Here is a 23,580-nt window from a genome sequence, read left to right as displayed (position 1 = left end):
TTACCTAGAGGGGCAGTTAGAATGAAATAAGGGGTGATGTGAAGCACTGAGGTCAGGTGGATTAAGATTAGGACATATGAGGTGGGGCAGAACAGAATTTCAGGCCTGGGTTGAAGAAGGGTTAGCTCCTGGGATCTATTTCCCCCCAGTGTCAGGATGTGCTCCGGAAACATATAATGTACCTCTCAGCATGTGTAAAGTACAGTGGACTTTGGGGTAGAAGTCCAGGGCTCTTCTCAGAATCAGGAGGGCTGATCTTCCACATTTCAATGTAGCACATAAAAACTTGTAAAACATTAGACACTGAAATTTTCCCAATACATGGTTGCCTTCAGGTGTCTTCTAAAAGTCAGATAGTTGTTTATTTCCTTGACATCTGATGGGAGGGCGTTCCACGGAGCAGGCGCCACAACCGAGCCACAACCTTTACATTACCATCTAAAGCACCATCTATTTTCCAGGGACATCCTTGATTTAGAAAAGCCGTCCCAGTTTCTGATTTGATCACAGAATGTCCCGCTTTTCCTTAGGATGTCCCTATTTTCATTGGAGAAATGTTGGAGGGTGTGGAGTTATTTGGCTCCTGAGCTGTTTGAAGACAATCCCGTACAGGAAAGTTTTCTTAATGTTTAATGTTGTATTATGTTTTTTGTATGTTAGAAGCTGCCCAGAGTGACTGGGGCAAAACCAGTAAGATGTGTGGGGTATAAATAGTAAAATTATCATTATGGAATGGGGTGCCCCTATTTCCACCAGAAACATGTCGGAGGGTATGTAAAGAGCCGCACATACAGAAACTATCGAGTCCAGAGTCTGCAATGATCTAACTGCACCACTGGCAGTGCGGTGTCTCGGCTACTCTTTGGAAGAATTTACAGAACATTTCTGAATATAAGAGAACATCTTCTTTTACTGAATATAAGAGAACATATTCTTCTGCTCCGGAGAGTCAACAGTTGGCAAACAACCCTAATCAGTTTTATGGCAAAGTCAAGCATTATCAACTAGAGCAATTCATTCGGCGCCAGAGGCACCAACAACCACCTCAGCCTGTTCTGAAGTCACTACAGGGACAGAAGGCAAAAGCTCCAGGCGCAGTCGGAGTGGCTCCTCTTTGCTTGAAATAGTGTTCTGCACACTCCGATCCTCACACAGATATTGAACAGATATTTTGTATAAAGTACGTTTACATTGTAAAATTAGCCAAAGCAAATTCCAAGTATGTAAGTACTTGGCGAATAAATTTCTATTCTATTCTATTCTATTCTATTCTATTCTATTCTATTCTATTCTATTCTAGATGTGTGGGGCCTGATCAAAGGATTGGCTTGTGCATATAAGCAATGAAACAGGAGGGTCGGCAGCTAGAGCACTAGCACCCAGTCCAGCCGTGTGCTGGCCTGCCCTTTTTATTTTGCCCATGGCAGCCATTTTGTGCTGACACGCACGGCCCTTTTCTCAAGATATGAGTACCTCTTTTGGGTTTGTTTTTTTTTTTAAAGGCGTTGCTTGTACCAGAGATGGTTTCCTTTTTGGGGACTCTCCTGACAAGCCATCAAAATGCCTTTTAAGCTTGAGTGAGTAGAAGGAGGATATCTTTGTTTTTAGAGGGGAGTTATTATAGTTGTGGAGTGCTATGTTTTTACCTCTAGGCTGCAGTCTCAGATCTTTCTGGAAATGTTATGTCACCAATCCCAGCAGAACCCTGGGCTGAAATGGAATCAAAAAGTAAAATTGTCAGGAGGAACCTGAAACTCCTGCAACCTCTTTAGCCTATTACGATATTATCATTCTGTTAAAAAATGGCCCTCAATTTTCTCAGCTCTTAAAAATAACTTTGCGGTATTTTAATGCTGTCCCCCTTAATACTGCATAAAACCTTTGTTTCCTACAGGTTTATTGTGCTGGTATATTAGATTTCCTGCTGCATGAGCAGGAAGATTATGGTAGCTTACGTCTAAGTATACTTCAGGGAGACATTTTGTATTTTCTCTATAAATAGTCTTTCTAAAACACAATAGGGTAACTATTAATGTTTATATGGCCTTATACATCTCTCTAACTTTACTGTGCGAAGCGGGTAGAGTGGGGGAAGCCAGAGGAAAGATTGCCGGAGAAATGTGTGGAGAATCCTCATTATTAAAATGCAACGCGAGCTGACTTCTGTTATTTATCTTTTTATCATTAGGATGTTCATGGCTTCCCTCACAAAGGAGTCATGCCTGCTTTGTTGGCAGGGTAAAATATATCTCTGCACAGATAATGCCACAAACATTTAAATCAAGGCTTTGCGATTAGGACTGTGGAAAATTTCCGTCTTCCGTTATGGGCCAGAGACAAGAAAGGGTTGGTTTTCTACATAAAATGCTGCCCTTAATTGTTGTGGTCCTTGTTTCGAGACAAGAGCTGGCATATTTACAAACACAAGATGGGTTTAGTTTTGAGTTGTGTTACTATAGCCGTAAGATAACAGGTGTGTGCTCCATATTCTAGAAGGGGGTAGTAGGTGGACAGGGAAAGAAAATATTAACAGGAAGTCACTTGAAACGTAGGACAGCTGCCAGTCATGGATGTAGAGTAGCCAGGGCTTCTTCTTTTTTTCAGCTGGAACTTGCCGAAATTTAGTTCTGGCACCTCTCAGGCAGGCGACACTGCCATTATAAGAGAACAAGGGAAGCGCTCATGGTGCGTTCCGACACCTCTTTTTCTCGAAAGAAAAAGCACTGTGAATAGCAATTGGAATGTCCTTCTTTGCGTGAGTCATTTTAATGAACGACTTCTGCAAAAAGTGCAACCCACCAAAACATAGCCCTGGGCCTCGCTTCACAAGCCCCCCCTCCCTTTTCTTCCTTCCCTCGGAGCCACTTACTCATTTATACACGAACAGGCGGTTTCATTATTTCCAGATAATGCCAACATCAGAGGAGCAAACAGGGAGCCTTGCTACATCCAATGTAATGAAAGATTATCATCTCAAAACAGCAAAAAATAAAAGAAAATCCACCTTACCATCCCTCCCTCCCTCCCTCCGAATCACTCCCAGCATCAGATGTAACATGACGTATGGGTAATCTGCAATTTGCTTGGGGCATTGTTAGCATGCTTTGCCTCCAGGATAGGATTGTAGGTAGGCCTTGAGCAGATGTGAGCCCAGATATACAGGCGCATTAGGCATACAGGAAAAAAACCTGCTATTACCCCACCCGATCTGGTGCCCAGAAGCCCCCAGTGGCCCAGAAGAGGTATTAGGTCAGATGAGTTACATTAAGTGGCAAGTGATAAATTCAAGATGACAATACCAAAACAGCCGTGCTTCTCCTAGTAATTAATTCCAGCGGTGCCTGAGGCAGCTGCGGAGATACCGCAACTGGTGCGGGCCTGGTCCTGAGCAGCTAATAAGGAAACATTACAGCGAGGATTACGGGCCCATGGTACTGTCGAGCCGGATGAGGTCACATGTCACCCACCAAATTACTAAACCAGTCTTGAGTGGGCTAAATGAAGCCAGTCAAACATAGTCAGGTTTTTTTTTCCCCAAATGCTTCAGAAGCCGAATGGGCTTCCAGAACAGATTCCGTTCGACCACTGTACACCCTTTAGAAGACACCTGAAGGCAGCCCTATATAGAGAAGGTTTTAAAAGTTTTATGTTTTATTATGTTTTTATATGTGTTGGAAGCCGCCCTGAGTGGCTGGGGCAACCCAGTCAGATGGATGGGGTGTAAATAATAAAATTATGGTGATGATGATGGAAGAGGTTCCAGCTGGAAGGGATTAAATGAGACAAGAGCCCAAGTGAACTGCTCTCATAGCACAGAAGTCTGAACTACTCACTTCATGTTTAGCTGAAATCTACAATTCTACATTTTCGTTTAAGACCTTTTCTATCCTCTCATCTCTCAGAATGAATCTACACCTTTAGTTTTAAACCCTTTCTATCCTACTTCTTCCAGGGATTATAGCTTCAATTTGTACTATTCCTCACTTATCATTCTTCACTTAAGCCCTGCTCACTTTGAAGCTGTATCCTAGCAGCCCTCCTTTCAAGCTTAACTTTAGTTTTGATTTAGCTGTATTTAAACTGCTTAACTTTTGCAGTACAGTGGAGAGCCTGCAAGGAGACATTAGGTTCAAAAAGTGAATGTCTCAAGGGTCAAGAGGACTGTCCTTTTAGGGATCTGTCTGAGCTAAAGAATAGGAAGCAGAGGATAGGATGGCTCCTACAATGGAGGGAAGCAAGCAACTCTCAACACGCTAGGGTGGCAAAAACTAAAGTAGACCATACCTGCCAAGTTCCTGCCGGAAAAATACGGTAAGGGATCAGCAGACCGGAAGTAGCGTTGCCGCCATTTTGGAACTGGGTAGAGCAGCACCGGAAGTCGCTTCTGAGCATGCTCTGCCCAGTTCCAAAATGGCCACCATGCCGGAAGTCGCGCTGCGGCCATTTTGGAACTGGGCAGAGAAGCATCGGAAGTTGCTTCTGAACATGCTCTGCCCAGTTCCAAAATGGCGGTCGTGCCAGAAATCGCTTCTGCGCATGTCCAGAGACTCCAGACATGCACAGAAGGAGCCTCCCCCGGCCGGTAAGTAAACCGGGAAAAAACAAAAAAATCCGTTTTTCCAGCTGGGAACGGCTGGAAAAATGGGGGTTTCCTGGGGAATACGGGAGACTTGGCAGCTATGTAGACTGAGAAGTGGTCTAAAATGAACTTGTGGATAGACATCAAAACAGTGACTGAGGCTCATTTGAAGTAAGTGTGAAGCAATTTATACAAAACATTGTAACATCACACACATTGAACTAGCAGCAGGGAGGAACCAGGAAATAAATCTTGGGGGGGGGGGACTGGATAACCCAGTAACATTTTTTGTTTTATTTATTTTCTTTAACATTTATGATTGCACTTTCATGAAATATATCAAGGCAGCTTGCAACATGCAACACGCAATAAAACCGGTCTATTAATATTCATAGAAGATAATTAAAAACATCAATAACATCAGTGTCCGTTCAGCATGAGGCCATCAGCTATGGAGAAAGAAGATTCTGTGCTAGGAATTAACAGGAAACACACTGAAGATGAAACCTACAAATATCACAATTTCTTTATATGAATCTATGGTGCAGCCTCATTTGGAATATTGTGTAGATTTCTCGTCACTTTGTCTTGCGATGAGCGAATATGTCAAAGAACGTTTGAAAACTGGAACACTTACTTCTGGGTTTTCGGCATTTGGGAGCCAAAACGTACGAGTACCAAGGCGTTCGAGAAGAACACAAATTTCACAATGCATTTCAAAACTGGATCAAGATCTAAATTACCATGCTATACAATAGCTATCCTATCTGAACTTAGGAGATTGTGTCCTTAAATATTGTAGATTTCTCGAGGATGGGGGATAAGTGTAATCAAAGTCTGTAGAGTACTGTGTACAGTGACAGGCTGTACAAGTTAATAAATGTGCATGCGAAAGCACATTGGTGAACCAAGAATCCTATTCAAAACCTTTATCTTGCTTAGGAGAGCAGCACTGATGCCCAAACTTCCCTGTGCCTGTTTTGCAAACCATCCTTAAAACGCCACCTCTCTATTGGTCCTAACCAGGGAGAATGATCTTTGTTTGTATTTAGCTGGGAAATTCCTTGAAATGAAAGTGGCAGAAACTCAAGTCACATTGTTAGATTGATCTTGGTTGTCCCAATACATCTACGGAACAGAAGAAGAAGAATTTTACATGAATAACACTGAATCTGTCACTGGTTCTGAGTTGAAAAGCAGTAAACTGGAAATATACAACGGAATCTTCATTTTTAATGTAAGTACCAGAATTAGTATGAGTATTCCTGCCAAATACTTCACATGCATTAATAAGATCACCTAGGAGACTTTTTCCAGCAATCATTCTTCTATCAGCATACACATTGTTGGCATTTAGATTTTTACCTTGCATGCAGAAATCCAAAACTATTCCAAAGAGCAATAAATGAAACCCGACTCCAATTTCCATCTCATTTGTTCTTTGCAATATATTGAGTTCATATCAAACAGCAACAACAGCCCTTACAGGTTTCAGTGCAAAATTTAAAACGCCGGTTTATGTTTTCCCATCTAAACAGAAAAGGTGACAATAAGAGATACTGAATGGTTTTTATATTGAATTCAATGAACGCTACAGCAGTAAGGCTGTATTTTAATGATGTTAATAGTATCTCTCTGAAGGCTCATAAAGGCATCAGAAGGGTAATATGCACTAATATGAGCAGTAATTTATAAAGTGGAAGTTGTTTTCTCATTCTTAATTTTATTTTTTGACAGATTCAACTTTCTGCTTGTAAAACACTTTGACTGCAAACGATTCCTTTCTGAATCGAGGAAGACAATGGCCAGTTCCTCTGCTTTTCTAATGATTGATGGGCAGCAATCCTATCTCCCCAGCATGGAGCCTCCATACCTTGTGGCATTGAAATTAATTTCCCACCCGTGCCCTACCCAAATCAATTTCCAGCTCCATTTATTTAATACTCCAAATACATTTCTCCCCAGTTTCTCCAATTAATTTCCCTCTTTGCTGACAGAAACAGAGGAAGCCTCCATGTTAATGACACAACCAGCTCCTGTTCAATCTTCCACCTTTAATATTGCTGCTTTTGGATGGAGAGGAGCACATGAACCCACATACACACACTTTGAACAAATGTGTGAGGGAGGCCATGGGACCACAGGGCTAGTCCCACCTCAGTGCCCTCTGTAACCACATCCCCATTGCCAATATCCACCGCAGAAATGCATCTTACACGGATCAGGACCTCAATGCCTTAAGGACCGTCTCTCCCCATATGACCTGACCTGGATCCTGTACTTGTCATATGAGAAACTTCTCTATGTCTCTCTTTCCAGAGAGGTTTGAAGGATGGCAACACGAGAGCAGGCCTTTTCTGTGGTGGCTCCCTGCTTGTGGAATGCTCTCCCCAGAGAGGCTTGCCTGGCATCAAGTTTTTACGCCAGGCAAAAACATTCCTCTGTATAGCCTTCAGCTATGAAATAATCTATGGCATGTTAAATGTGGCGGGGGACGGGGGACGACAGCGACAGCGACAACAACTGTTATGATTATTTTATTATTATGCTATCTATTATTATGCTTTGTATTAGGTTTCTATTATTATGCTCCATAAAATAATAATAATAATAATAATAATAATAATAATAATAATAATAATAATTATACGCCACCCATCTGGCTGGGTTCCCCCAGCGATTCTGGACAGCTCCCAATAGAATATTAAAAACATGATAAAACATCAAACATTAAAAACTTCCCTAAACAGGGCTGCTTTCAGATGTCTTCTAAAAATCAGATAGTTGTTTATTTCCTTGGCATCTGATGGGAGGGCGTTCCACAAAGGCGGACGCCACAACCAAGAAGGCCCTCTGCCTGGTTCCCTGTAGGCTCACTTCTTGCAGTGAGGGAACTGCCAGAAGGCCCTTGGTGCTGGACCTCAGTGTCTGGGCTGAACAATGGGGGTGGACATTGTACAACACCCTGGGATCTTTTGATAAAGGGTGGTAAATAAAATAATACATCTTTGGTATCTGTGCATTCAGATACCAGTATTAGAAATAATCTATTCACGTATTGGTGGACATGTGAAGAGCTCCCCAGTGTGCATGGAGGGGACCTGTTTGGGCAGGTCCCCATCAGGGAGGAAATCAGAATGTGGACATTAGTACACACATAGAGCTCTTTTCCCTTGCTGGCTGTACATGTGAACCATAGTGGGGAATGCATAGATGGGAGGCAGGGTGAGCCCCACCCAGGGACGCCATCTCGCCCGCAGGATTGTGGGTGTCCGTCCACCGCATTTGGACATGTGACATTGCACGTCCATGTTGCGGCGATTATTTTCCTTGCTGGTTGGCTGTGGAGGACAGAGTTGAGTTGAGTTCCGTCCTCTGCAGCCAGCGAGGGCACCCTTTTCTGCACCAGGGGAGAGAGACTCGGACTCAGAGACCAGGAGATTCTGCTTCAGTGTCTGAGCCGCACCACCCGAAAAGGATGCCTCACTCACTGGCTGCGGAGGGCGGAGCTCAACTGCTTCTCTTCCTGCCAGCTTTTATATTGACTTTGTGGGTCCCTGGCCCCCACATTTATATTATTATGTGCCCAAGTGTGCACAGACCCCTGGACTTGGTGCCTGTGAGAGCCCACATAATAATAATAATAATAATAATAATAATAATAATAATAATAACAACAACAACAACAACAACAACAACAACAACAACAATTTATTATTTATACCCCGCCCATCTGGCTGGGTTTCCCCAGCCACTCTGGGCGGCTTCCAACAGAAAAATAAAACACAGTAATCTATTAAACATTAAAAGCCTCCCTGAACAGGGCTGCCTTCAGATGTCTTCTAAAAGTCTGGTAGTTGTTTTCCTCTTTGACATCTGTTGGGAGGGCGTTCCACAGGGCAGGTGCCACCACCGAGAAGGCCCTCTGCCTAGTTCCCTGCAACTTGGCTTCTCGCAATGAGGGAACTGCCAGAAGGCCCTCGGTGCTGGACCTCAGTGTCCGGGCAGAATGATGGAGGTGGAGACGCTCCTTCAGGTATACTGGACACATGGCCCTGGGACCCCCCTCACTCATTCAATCATTATGCTGAGGGACATGTCATGTGACTACCCCATAGATTACTGCCAAACCAGTGTAAGTAAGTGGTACAGTTGCTCCATATGTCTAAGAAAAGAAAGTCTTTTTGTCAGAGGCGCCTGTTCGGCCTCAGTCCATTACACAGTGTACTACACTTTAAAACCTCATAATAAATGTCAAAGGTAATAAATTCAACCAAAAACAAATACCCAAGTTTTCAAAGATTGACTTGCTATTGTTAGCTCAGCAGCTTAAAGATCTTGGAGGTGGCATTTAAGTTAACAAGAGTCACTTAGCATGCATTTGATCACAACTTAAATTGCAAGAAAGGATTTTTTAATCCTTACCGGGTGTATCGGGGACATGGAAGTTCACTGCAAATCATCGAGAAGGGGAAAAAGTATAAAGAGTTTTTAAGCAAAAATGATTGCAAAAATGTCCTTTTAATGTAGCAGTAGTAATATTGGATAACATCTCTATAAAAGTCTCTTTGCAAAATGGGCACTGCGAGTTAGGCATTAGATATAAAATGTTAATACAGTGGAACGCTAATAAGGAAGATTCCCATTATGGATAAGGGACATGATTTTTTATAATAGAGATGAACACAGGAGCTAGGATTTCAGATATGTAAAACTATAGGCAAGCTCAGCTCCGATGCGTTCCATTACTTGCCAATGGACGTTTAAATTGTTAATTCCATTTTTTTAATGGTATCATACTGCTGGAATGGAAATGTGGGGCGATTTAAAGCTGTGAAAATACCCCATAGCAGCATTTCAGGGAGTAGAGAAGGAAGGGAATGAGACAGAAAGAAAATTCAGCTGAGCCAAAGTCAGATCACCAGTCTCCAGGGACCTTCAGATGGACAGGAATAGGACCACATGTTTTTCTACTGTGAGAGCATGGCAGCCATTTTGGTTGCTGTTCTCTTGCAGGATTTCACGGTGCAATTTCCCCCTGGAGATAGCACTTTTTGGGTGCCACAATCTTGCACAGCACCCCAAAGCACACATTTTTTGGCACCATGTCCTAAAAAGGTATTTTGTTCGTGTGTGGGGGGGATTGCAGTGTGAAATTGCATGAGATCACAGGAAACAAAATGGCTGCCATGCTCTCACAAAAAAAAAAACGGGAAGATGACGTCCCCGATTTTGGCTTCAAAGTGTTGGAGGGTATGTGTTATGCCATCATGTGTTTGGCACTCTTGGGTATTGTTCCCAATTAATTTATTACCCCCCCCAGACCTGTGTCAGAATGAGCACAATCTAATTTTTCATTCAGGTTTTTGATCAGTGTGGTGTAGTGGTTAAGAGCAGTAGACTCGTAATCTGGGGAACCGGGTTCACGTCTCCGCTCCTCCACATGCAGCTGCTGGGTGACCTTGGGCTAGTCACACTTCTTTGAAGTCTCTCAGCCCCACCCACCTCACAGAGTGTTTGTTCTGGGGGAGGAAGGGAAAGGAGAATGTTAGCCGCTTTGAGACTCCTTCGGGTAGTGATAAAGCGGGATATCAAATCCAAACTCTCTTCTTCTTCTTCTTCTTCTTCTTCTTCTTCTTCTTCTTCTTCTTCTTCTTCTTCTTCTTCTTCTTCTTCTTCTTATGGTTCTTTTGGATATACTTCACCCAGGGAAGGATTGGAGTTCTGTGTCATGTTCCTATACCTTTTTGGTGCCCGGGAGTCTTGAGTTGCATTAAATACAAGGCCCTGTGAACCTACAAACATTGAAGGATGACAGGTTTTTTCTGTCTCGGAGGGAACTAGGGATATATAATTACATCATTGTCTCTCTCCTCCTGCTCCCGCGTGCAACTTGCTCAAATGCCATTTCAAACTGCAAGCCTTCACTCTCTTTCTTTCCGCATAAGCCTTATTCAACCTGTGCTCAGACATCATGATAATAGTGCCTTAGCCCAGAGTGTGCATGCGGCTTCCGCCAGGGAATTCATATTCAGGCATCACCGATCATTGACCTGGCTATTGTTGTTTGTGATACTTACTGGTAAACTTTTGCAATCAATACAACATCAGCCCGCATTGCACCTGGGAATGGAAACCTGAAACAGTGCACTTAATCTTGAAGCCGGCTTACGCTCCCTGCTCTGTTGCTAAACTGGGTAGTTGGCCTACTTGATACAGCATTATTACTGCAGAGGTCAGATGTGAGCTGGCTTGGCAAGTGCTGATGAATGGCTGTTTGTGATGAAGCACCTCTTCCATCCAACAAGAGACATTTAATAATGATGGACCATAACTGCACACACAGAAAAAGAAAAAAGGGGGAAAACAGCCCTTGTCGCTTGTTTGGAAGCTTTCTTACACTGTAAGCTTTATAAAAGCTCTCTTGTTTTAAAGCGAGGGTATAAGCCCAGTACAGTTCTTTAAAGACATTTGGAGAGTGCAAAGAATACGCAAAGTTATTGAAATCATAACTTGGGCTCGTTATAGGAAATTGCAAATATTGCAAAGGATCACTGCATTTGGGTTCATGCATTGTTTCTGAAAGTATGAATGAGGTAACGTACAGTAGTACCTCGCAAGACGAATGCCCTGTGGTACCTCGCAAGACAAATGCATTGCAAGACGAATTTTTCACAAGACGAATGCGTCTTGCGATCTGATGGTGACTCGCAAGACGAATTCGTTTTGCGAAAAATTCGTCCTGCAAATCGCGGTTTCCCATAGGGATGCATTGAAATTTAATTAATGTGTTCCTATGGGCAAAAAAAAGAAATTTCAATGCATTCCTATGGGAAACCGCGGTTTGCGAGACGAATTTTTCGCAAAACGAATTCACTCGCTGAACAAATTAAATTCATCTTGCGAGGCACCACTGTACCATTTAAATGTGAACTGAATCAATTTATCCTCCATCCCTCCCATCAGAACCTCTTTCCCCAGGCCAGGCTCCTCACTGACTTTGAATTGCATTCTCCCACTGATTTGTTTGTTTGTGGGAAAAGCAATGGCAGAGGTTTAACTAAAGCATGAATGGAAGGATCCTGAAAGGGAAAAGGTTTGAATAAGCTCCGTTGGATTGACAACTGAGGGGATTATGATTTTAAACAATGACGGAGGTTTGTGTAGGGTAGTGGGCGGGGGGGGGGAGGGAGTGGCAGTTTAAAAAAGGTTTGCGTACAGTGAGAAGGGAATTTGTAAAAGCTCTATTGTTTTAGCTTTTTGGTGTTAGCGTCCATGTTGTACCCATCTCTGCTATTTCTCCTTATTGAAACTGGTTTGTTTGTTTTCTTAAATATCAACCCATGGCATCTCTTCATGCCTGTTTTACCCAAGCCTCTGCTTAAAAACATCATTTTCCTTTTTTCCTTTTTTCATTGCAAATTGCAAATTGATCTAGAAACAATGCGGAATGTACTTATGAATGTATGTGAAACTGACAGTGATAAGAAATGGATTGGTCTCGCCATCCCTATGCAAAATGCATCCCAGTAATATCAAAGTTACCTGCAGGACATATGCAGAATAGATAAGGCGACATCTCTTTTTTTAAAAAAAAAAATATGTTCATGATCCTTTGTAAAATAACAAACATAGAACTATATACAAGATTGCATTTGTGTTGACTAAAATACTGTCATTAGCGATACTGAGATTTAAACTTAGTCGTGCTGACTTCAAATGGCTTACATCCAACTACTTGAACTGAAATGGATTGTGAAATTGGATCATTAGTAACCTTGCTCTCTTTATAACTGAGAATTAAGTAACCTATTTCATGTACTTAATTCTGATGTATGAAGAGTTCTTTGCAACTCAAAAGCTTGCATAGCCTTGCATTAGTGAAGTATTGCCTACCTATGTTGTATCTCTGTAGAGTGGTGTGTGTGTGTGTGTGTGTGTGTCCCCATGCTTGAGTATGCATTCCTTCTCCTTTCCTCTCTTACATGAAGCTCTTTGAACTTGTACAGAGGGGACATAACTGAGAATAATGGGATGAATCTAGCAAAAATATAAGGATTTTTTTTTTTGCCAGAGTGTAAGTCCTGTTAGAATGTGGAAGCAGTCATTTGAGACGTTTAAAACTGTACAAGTCTGAAATGCTAGAAAATATACTTGATGAAATTCGGTTATATTGGCATAAAAAAAGGTCATGGGAGACCTAATAGCCATTCTCTTAACTTCAAAATCTTCTAAGCTATTTGTGCTTAATTTTACATAGTTAGAGCTATCGAGCATAATCATCCAAATTGTAATAAAAATCTTATAATGTATAAAAACCTGTAATGCCTCATTTCCCATCAAATGAGGTTAGCCCATCTAAAATGTGAATAACTTCTCTTCCATTGGGTCAGCTCCTGTCCTCAGTCACAGTTAACACACATGCAAATGCTTTGGAAAAGACCAATCAGCCATTCTTCGTACACTGAGAAATTACCAAGCCACTATTTTCCAGTGGTTTGGTTTGGCTGGTCTAATTTCAAATACGCCAAGGAAAGATGCCCTCCCATATATTTCTTGAGCTCTCCTTCAGAACGTTAGTTTCTTAACTTTCTCTGCCTAGGTTTCAGTAGACTGCGTTATAAACTGACCAAGTGCAATCCAATCCTATGTGTGTTTGCTCAGAACTAAGACCACCTTTGTTTGCTATGTGCCTAGGTAGACCATTGTCAAGGTTCAGGGAATCCTATCCCTCCCCCAGTGGCAGCCAAAAAAGCAGATAAACATGAAGAGTCCTCACCACGTGATTTATTTACACAGAGAGAGACAAAGGAATGTAGTCCTTATCTCAATGATGGCGTTGCTCCGAGTAAAACTCAACCTCCTCCGTCTTTCTTATCCTATGTCATCCCTGTGCCTGCAAGTCTGGGCTTTCTGCCTCTGAGCTTTCCGTTCTACTACTCTTAATGCCCACCTAGTCCTGGGAGAGGGGGAGCCTCAGGGATGCTCTACAAAGACACTGAGTCTGCCAGCTGTCTCTCCCCTTGCTGTCTCTTCTTCCTGCTGTTCCTCTTCCAATATTTCCCAGCTTCTGCCCTCTGCAGCCTATGAACTATGTCCTTTTGCAAACCACTGTTCCAAATCTATACTGTCCTCCTGTTCTTGGGAAGGTTCAGGAGAAGGGGCGGCACTCCTTCCCCCATTCCCACTCAGTCCAGCCCCTGACAACTGTACCTGGGACTGCAGTATCCCAGCTCAAGGCTAACCATGTCACTTGTGAGTAGACATTGTTAAGCTTGTGCTGAAGGATTGCAGCCCTAGGTATAAGTCCTATTGAATTCCATGGGGCTAAAGTACATAAGGTTTTTTGTTTTTGTTTTTTTACAGTCATGTGATTACAATGTTTGGGTCAGGTACAGAGAACTGTTAGAAAGAAAGACTCCACACCGGGTATCCCCAGTGGAGGTGGTTGCAGTTAAGAAACTAAATTTTAGGGGAAACTGAGGGATTTATAAAGATGTAGCGATACCTATTTATCTACGTGCACTTTGATGTGCTTTCGAACTGCTAGGTTGTCAGGAGCTGGGACTGAGCAACAGGAGCTCATCCCGTTGCAGGGATTCAAACTGCCGACCTCATGATAGGCAAGCCCAATAAATTTCAATGGTTTAAACTGCAGCGCAATGGTTTAAACACACATTTCGAACATGCATTAGGCCAGGCAACCCCAAACTGCGGTCGTCCAGATGTTTTGGCCTACAACTCCCATGATCCCTAGCTAACAGGACCATTGGTCAGGGATGATGGGAATTGTAGTCCAAAACATCTGGAGGGCCGAAGTTTGGGGATGCCTGCATTAGGCTATATGGCATTCAAAGTCAAATACTGTTCTTGGTGCCACTTCCGAAAGTGTTCTAATAATCATGCACTTGGAAGACATCCATTAGGACACATCCATTGTGAAGAGAGTGTTGGCCTTCGACCAGAAAGACCAGGTTCAAATCCCTCCATTGATAATGAAGCTTCCTGGTCATCATCTCCCAGCCTAACCTACTCCACAGGGTTCCTATGAGATTGAATGGGATAAACCTATGTATGAGTTCCCTGGACAAAAATGTGATAAGTAATATAGGCTCACCCCTCCCTCCCTGCGCAGGGACGCGGGTGGCACTGTGGGTTAAACCACAGAGCCTAGGGCTTGCTGATCAGAAGGTCGGCGGTTCGAATCCCCGCGACAGGGTGAGCTCCCATTGCTCGGTCCCAGCTCCTGTCAACCTAGCAGTTCGAAAGCACATCAAAGTGCAAGTAGATAAATAGGTACCACTACAGCGGGAAGGTAAATGGCTACAAGACCTGGAAGCTGTATGCCGGCTCCCTCAGCTAATAAGACGAGATGAGTGCCGCAACCCCAGAGTTGGTCACGACTGGACCTAAGGGTCAGGGGTCCCTTTACCTTTACCTCCCAACCTGCATCAAGAAAATGGGGGGGGGGAGCCATGGGTTGTATCCCAAAAAAAGTTGCTCCATTCACACAAGGAATGCCCCCTCCAGTCCTCATGCAACCCCAAATACGTTCTGGGAGTCCCCCAACCATCCAGAGCAGATGGGGTGGCAGCTCAGGGGTCATGGTGGGGGAGGGAAAGAGAGGGAAGGGTAGTTTTGCAATGCAAGCAGAAGGCCTTGCATGCACGGGACGACTTCATTGGTTGCCTACAAACCCATGCTTCTAAAAGCATTTTAAACCAAATTATATAGACGGGAGGGCCATTACTATGTACGAATGTAAACCATAACCATCATTAGCAATACCTGAAGATGCCCCTGACTAATATCCATCCTACTAACATAGGATCTGGCTCTCTATTCTCTCTCACCATTTCCTTGTTCTAAATTCCCTGCGACAAAATCTGCGGTTTCCCTTCCCTTCGCTTCTGGGAAAGCGCATGGCAATAGCACATCATAATTGCTCCTCCCCCCCCACCTTTTCCTTTTACGACGCTCTCACATCTGCATTCACAAGCACTTACTCATCTCACCGGTTATGTTTGCAATTGCCTTGCTGAAATTGCTTTTATTTCTGCTGATTACACGAACCTCCTAAGTACATGGTGTTTGGTTTTAAGATGTATACAGCCTATTTTCTAACCATAAAAACCCTTATACTGCCAGGGGAGGGGAGGGGGGAGTCTCTCCTTTGAAGGAATGTGCTGTTAATTAATAACAATGAGAGACCTATTCTGGATTTTGCACTGAAGACTACCTCAGCGCTTATGGCTGCCTCGTGTAGTACATTTTTAATTCAAATGTTTTCCATCTGGCCCATCATATCGGTGCATATGAGAGATGCTCCTGTGGACCATCATTAAATCCAGCTCCGAAAACAACACCTGATTGTTATGGGGAGAACCGAAAAATTCTGTGGCAGCCTGGCTCCGGCTGCTGAGGAGATCTATTTATCCATTGCACGTTTAATTAAATTGTGAAGCGATGTGCAGCTTTAAAATGTTGCGGAACCATTATCTCGGTCTCTCTCCTAATGGGTTAAAAATAAACAGAAAGCCTTTGTGAATAACAGAACAAAAAACTAAACTAGCAAACAAACAAAAAAAGTAGGCAAAAACGGTAATGACAGTTTTGAAGTATCCAGTACCTGTTGTGACAGGAATAACAAATTAATTGGGACTATAACAGATTCTTTGTAAAGGTGAAGTAAACACACTTGACTGTATATTTTTCACCATCAGTTAAGTCTCAATTGGTTCTAAAAATAAACAGAAGACATTGAACAGTTTTAATAGATTTTGACACCTAGGTATTATGCTGTCACTCCAGTATAAATGAATCATAACTTTTGACTGCACCAAGGAATTACTATACATTTGGAGAAAATTTATGGTGTTCCAAGCTCAGAATCATGATGTGATATCAAAACTAAAGTCATAGTGGGGAGGAGGAGAGGAGGAGGGATGGGCTGGCTGGCTGGCTTACATTATTCTGCCTTCTGTCCACACAGAGCCACAAGCACAACACACACAGAGAGGCAGTAATATGACCTATAATTCACAGTCATCAATGCCTTTGCTGGCCTTTGCCGGCTGTTAGGCAGTCAGCAACCTCGCAGGGCCAGATTCTGAAAAATGATGCTGCAACTGGTTCCACAGCGCCTAGCAGGAAGCAATCCAGTAGGATCTCATAATGCTGGAATTAGGGCTGAATTTTGACAACGAACACCCATCTGTGTTTTCCCCTCCAGTGTAGCTATCCAAAAGAACACAAATGGTCAAAGGCCTGGAAACGATGCCTTATGAGGAACGGCTTAGGGAGCTGGGCATGTTTAGCCTGGAGAAGAGAAGGTTAAGGGGTGATATGATAGCCATGTTCAAATATATTAAAGGATGTCATATAGAGGAGGGAGAAAGGTTGTTTTCTGCTGCTCCGGAGAAGCGGACACGGAGCAATGGATTCAAACTACAAGAAAGAAGATTGCACCTAAACATTAGGAAGAACTTCCTGACACTAAGAGCTGTTTGGCAGTGGAATTTGCTGCCAAGGAGTGTGGTGGAGTCTCCTTCTTTGGAGGTCTTTAAGCGGAGGCTTGACAGCCATCTGTCAGGAATGCTTTGATGGTGCTTCCTGCTTGGCAGGGGGTTGGACTGGATGGCCCTTGTGGTCTCTTCCAGCTCTATGATTCTATGATTCTACAAAGGACTAGGTTCTGCTAAGGATGCTATAGCTCAGGGGCCCTTGCCTGTGTCCATATTATGAGGAGTTTGTCCCTCCTCTTACTCTTGCTGGGCTTCTTTCTGGGCATCCAGCTGCTCGGAAGCTGGAGTCATGCTCCCGGTTGTAAGGCAAAGGGGAAGGGTGCGGATGAACCATGAGGCACAGGCCGAAAAGTGTGTTTTGTAATTTTGCGGGAGGCTTTCCCATGCCTTTGAGGTAGCTTGATTTATAGTCAGCCATGTTCGGTAAGAACAGCTTCAATTTTCTGGTTGCCGTAGCATTACTCCAAGAGCAAACGGTTTGTGTACTATACATTTGAGGCTCAATCAAGTCCATTGGTGGCACAGTGTCAGCACGCAGAGGGACACGCCCCCCCCCCAGGACATGGCAAAGGTCTCTTCCCCCTCCCTTCCTTTGATAGCATGAACATGTCAGGCTCTTGTGGGGAATGGGAAGGTTAATGTACACATTCCCCACACCAGCCTAGCATCCTCCTGCTTTTGTCTATGGAGCTGCAGTAAAACAGGAGGGGGAAATTCTCTGTAATGATGCTCCATAGGTGGGTTGCCAAACCCCGTCTCACTGGAATTGCCCCTGTGGCAAATTAGACCCAGTCCACTGTGTTCATGCATTGGGATTATTCAAATGCCATCTCTTTACTTTCTCACATTCTTCCGTCATGGGCGCTATGATCCAGGGAGACATGTTTTATCCTTGAGGATGAGGCTACAGGTGGCTTTTCTTGCTGCTGCTGCTGCTGCTTCTACCTTTCCCAAACCCGTTATAATAATAATATTATAATAATTTATTATTTATACCCCACCCATCTGGATGGGTTTCCACAGCCACTCTGGGCGGCTCCCAACCGAATATTAAAAACACAATGCAGCATCAAACATCAAAACCTTCCCTCAACAGGGCTGCCCTTCAGATGTCTTCTAAAAGTCAGATAGTTGCTTATTTCCTTGACATCTGATGGGAGGGTGTTCCACAGAGCGGGCGCCACTACCAAGAAGGCCCTCCGCCTAGTTCCCTGTAACCTCACTTCTCACAGGGAGGGAACTGCCAGAAGGCCCTCGGAGATGGACCTCAGTGTCCGGGCTGAACGATGGGAGTGGAGACGTGCATGGCTCCCAAAAGAGGAAACCCAACGCCCCAGAAGCAGGGGCAAAGTGAACACTGGTGAGTATAAAATTTGCACACATTAATGGATTTGCACCATTGCAATTTTTTTTTTGAAGCATGTACTATTATTTACTATAAGGTCAAAGGCACTGACAAATGGGAGCATGTCCAGAGGAGGACGGTTGCCAGGATGACAATCTGTCTGAAAACATGTCTACCTCTTTCGGCAATTCATTGCAAGTCTTGCTCGATCTTGCTTAGGCCATAGCTGCCAAGTATCCCGTATCCGCCGGGAAAACCCCTTTTTTCTTACCGTTTCCCGGCGGTCTCCCGTTTAGGTTAAAATCCCGGTATTGTCCCTTAAATAGGCTTCGGCCCAGCGGCCATTTTTCTGGTGCCGCTTTGCCCTTCTATGGGCACCAGAAAATGGCGGCGCCGGCGCCGGAAGTCGCTTCCGCGCATGACCGGAAGTTGCGTGCCGCGACTTCCGGTGGCGATTTGCCCTTCTATGGGCATCAGAAAATGGCGGCACCGGCGCCGGAAGTCGCTTTTACGTGTTTTCGGTCATGCGCGGAAGCGACTTCCGGCGCTGGCGCCGCCATTTTCTGGTGCCCATAGAAGGGCGAAGCGCCACCGGAAGTTGCATCACGCAACTTCCGGTCATGTGCGCACTGCCGATCCCGGATCTTTAGGTCCCGAACTTGGCAGCTATGGCTTAGGCCGGAGAAGGGAAGATGAAACAGCAGGGACATCATAGCAGATTTCAGCTATATGAAGGGCTGTCACTTAGAAGATGAAGCAGGCTTGTTCTGTGTAGGTCCAGAGGACCCAACTAAAATTCAAGGGTGAAAATTGCAAATGAAACATTGGGAGAAACTTTATCATGGGAAGAACTATCCAACTGTTAATAAGGCCATCTTGGGAGATGGTGGGCTCTCCTTTGGTGCTGGTCAGCTATTTGACAGGGATGCTTTAGTTGCAAGATTGTGTACTAAGCATGGAGATGTCCTTCAAAGTCCTTTCCAATTCTAATATTCTGTAATTCTATAATCATGTTCCCACCCTGGAAAGAGAGCATATGCGCAGAGGACAACGTTTATCCCATAAAAACAATAGACAAGTTGCTCTTTGTTTCTTTGTTTTAAAGTAATCTTCTGAAATGATCTCTTTTCTCACATTGTTACTAACATCATTTAATCTCTTCCAACGATATTATGTATTTGGTTGGAGAATACCGTTAGCAAACCATTCTTATTTATAGTCTTTTTTAATAAAAAAAAACCCACACCAAATAAATGGAAGTTACTTCTGTGTTCTAAGGTGGTATGTCTTTTACAGCTGCCACTCCTGGGTTCAAGAAACCTCGAGGTGTTTTGCTTTCATAAACTGTGAAAGGAAAATGTCAGAAGCGATAATCAGTTTTGTGCTTTGCCTTAGCTGACAGCTGTATGATGCTCATTCAGCGAAACAGATGGGGAGCTGAAAGTTTCGTCAATAATATAACTCTGATGGCTTCATGTCAACGGTCAAGGTGATGGCCATTTATGATCTGGAGAAATGTTTGAAAAGATGTGTGTACATTTCAGGTTGAACCATGTCAGGTTGAACTATCATTATATCTGGCATAATTCTTTCCTCCTGCAAGCCTAAGCTTTTAAATTCCTGGTAGCACAATGGTATATTGAGTTCAGTGGGGCTTACTCTAAAGCAAGTGGGTAGAAAATTGGTAAAGGGGGGGAATGTATTTAGATAGATACATCTATTGATTTTATTTCACTGTGCTTTACTCAGCAACTCCAATGTTGACTAAATCATAAGGGCAAATTATTTTGTTTAGATCTGTGCTAAAGTAACACAAGGAACAGTCTTTTTATTTCTATCGGAGGAGTCAATTTATGAAACTTAAAATGATATTTGCAACAATGGGGAAAAATGAATTGACAATGGAAACCTGTACTTGGGTCCACTCTGATATGAACCCCATTGCATACAGTGGGACTTATTTCCCAGTAAGTATGATATAGGATTGCAGTCTTAGGTCACAATTTGCTCAGATGTAATCGGTACAAACAAAGGAATCCAACCTCCCAGTTTGCTGTGCTGGAGGAGTTTGGATGGGCTGGAGGTGTTCTTCCACCCAGTTCCACCAGCTTCTGATGTCAGATGAGCTCTGCCAACCACAGGGAAGCCCCACTGGCAAGGAATGCCACAGGGCACCGGAATGGTAGGTGGGTAGGTACCGCTAAAAACGTGCCCTCGCTGGCAGGATCCAGCTCAAATCCCTGAAATGGGGCATTTGCAGGGTGGGGCCAGGCCGGCAGGGGTCCTGTGGTTTCCTGTGCTGACCTGACTACTATCACATGATGCAGTGGGCCTGATCCTGGCGTCTTCCCCAGCGCCAGCCTTTCTCCCAACCTTCCTCCCTGGTCGGCGGAAGTGGCAGGGTTATGGAAGTCCATCAGGGCCTGCCACTGCCAGACAGAGGTCCAGATTAGCTCCTTAATGTCTTTACTCGGGAGTGCCTTGGCCTGCTTAGAACCATCTAAAGAGTTCTCTGAGGAGGCAGAATATAAATACATCGGAATATAAATAGATCTATAGCAGGGGTGGCCAACTCCCACGAGACTGCGATCTACTCATAGAGTTAAAAACTGGCAGTAATCTACCCCCTTTTGGGGGGTTCAGGTCAAAGTTGTTGATGAGCTTTTTTTAGGAAGGATGAAGGCCCATTTGGGGGGGGGATTCGGGTCAAAGTTGTTGGTTTTTTTCAGGGAGGAGGTAAAATGTTGACCTTTTTTAGGGCAGCCACAGTTGTTCAGCTTCTTTGGGGGGGAGCCAATGATCTACCAGTGATCTACCACAAACGTCCAGTGATCTACCAGTAGATCACGATCTACCTGTTGGACATGCCTGATCTATAGTAACAGAGACAATATGCTCTCTCCTTTAAGACATTATCTCCCAAACCTGGAAAGTATTGGTGAAGAAAAGGTACATGCTCTTTCCTACACAATTCTTCTATTATTATTATTATTATTATTATTATTATTATTATTATTATTATTGCTGTTGTTGTTCTTTGTACACACTCTATAGATCTCTGGGTGGTTCACAACATAAAATTACAATATATTTTCTCATATTCTAGGCTGGCTTTCCTAATAGTTTCTGGAGTTGAGACGTAGTTCACATTACGTCCTGCCCTTGGGCTGCTTCCAATTGTGGCACTGTTGCTGTTCCCCTCTGCCCCCACTGAGCTCCCATATCGTACCTGTTATATGTCCTGTGGGTGTCTGAAAGGATTTCCTAGAACAAGCAGGAATTCCAGCCACCATGAGAATTTATTTTGGCTCAGCGTGTTTTATGGCATTTCTATATGGATCGCACGACTTCAAAGGCATTCTAGCATGCTCAGCTTTAAACATATGTATCGCTTGAAACATTAGATTTTCATTTTGCACAGGAGTTTTTCCTTCAATATATCTACTGAAAAAATAAAAGAAAGAAAAAACAACCCACACAGTGGCATAGTCACCCATTACACGCATACCTTGGTTTTCGAACAGCTTAGTTCTCAAAGGTTTTGGCTCCCGAATATTGCAAACCCGGAAATTACTGTTCTGATTTGCACTGGCGGAGGAAGAGGAGTGGGGGGGGGTGCTCCGCCCCCAGGCTGCACGCCAGCCGTGCCCCCGCCTGGTATTCCCCCCCCCGGGGTGCTGGAGCATGAAGCTCCGCCACTCCTGGTTTGCGAACTATTTTTGGAAGCCAAACATCCGGCGGGGGTTCCGCAGCTTCTAATTGGCTGCAGGAGCTTCCTGCAGCCAATCGGAAGCCGCGCTTTGGTTTCTGAATGTTTTTGGAAGTCGAACGGACTTCTGGAACAGATTCCATTCGACTTCCCAGGTACGACTGTATTTGAAAAAGAAAATCTTAGCAGCTTTAAGTAAGTTAGTTTGCAGGGGACAAGGAGACAGATTACTAAACTGTAATACTTTTGACATTCTAATATTAAGAATAATGCTACATATCAACCAATTACATAAATCCATAGTATATCAGTGGCAACTCTGGGGTGGCAGCATCCACACGTTGGAACTCCCTGCTTATTGACATCAGGTACTAAAGCACCTGATCCCACCAAATTTAATCACATTGACCAGGGCCGTCTTAAGCATATCTGGTGCCCTGGCGCCATGGTGCGAAGATCCCTCCGGCGCGCCCCCCCCCTGCCCCGTTTCCAGCAACCGCCGTGCGGAAGCTGCAGGCGCTACAGCGCGGCGGCGCCCTGGCGCCCTGCGCCACCCAGCCTTGCCGTAGGGCCAGCCCTGACATTGACAATGAAATCCTGTGTAGGCTTATCCAGGTTCCACTATGTTCTTTGGGGATTACTCCCAGGTCAGTGCGCATGGGATCGCAGCCTTCCATTGATACCAAAGGGGAAATTAACCATACGCTTTAACTCTCTAAAGATCCCTGAGGCTACCAAGTGCTTAATTTGGGTAGGATCACATTTAAAGTTACATTGAAATAAATATTATGAAGGCAATTAATGCAAACACTTCGTGACGTCAACATATATGCATGAGAGAGGGAGATTTTAAAATCCATTTTAATTCTTTAAGCACAGAAGATATTGTGTACTGACGATTTCCTTAGTTTTGCATTGTATTCCACGCAGCCAGTCCTTTGAGGAAACAAATAGAAAATATAATACAGTGGAACCTCGGGTTACAGACGCTTCATGTTACAGACTCTGCTAACCCAGAAATAGTACCTCGGATTAAGAACTTTGCTTCAGGATGAGAACAGAAATCGCACGGCAGCCGCATGGCAGAAGCGGGAGGCCCCATTAGCTAAAGTGATACCTCAGGTTAAGAACAGTTTCAGGTTAAGAACGGACCTCCGGTACGAATTAAGTTCTTAACCCAAGCTACCACTGTATTTAAATCTGTCAGTTGAGGAATTCATACACAGTATGTTCATGATGGTATATGTCAGGGTTATTCCACCTTGTCCTAACAACAACCCTATGAGGTAGGTCACACTGAGTGATGGCAACTAGCTCAGGGCCACCCGGAGAATGTCATAACTGAGTGTGGGGGAGGGGAGGTCCTGAATGACATTCAGTATTATTTTTGTGACTGTATATCCAAAGAATTGGCGCTTGCTGG

The sequence above is a fragment of the Zootoca vivipara genome, chromosome 1 (assembly GCF_965207765.1).
Source record: "Zootoca vivipara chromosome 1, rZooViv2.hap1.1, whole genome shotgun sequence".
In the NCBI taxonomy this organism is placed as follows: domain Eukaryota; kingdom Metazoa; phylum Chordata; class Lepidosauria; order Squamata; family Lacertidae; genus Zootoca; species Zootoca vivipara.
Note: the sequence above shows the minus strand (reverse complement) of the source record.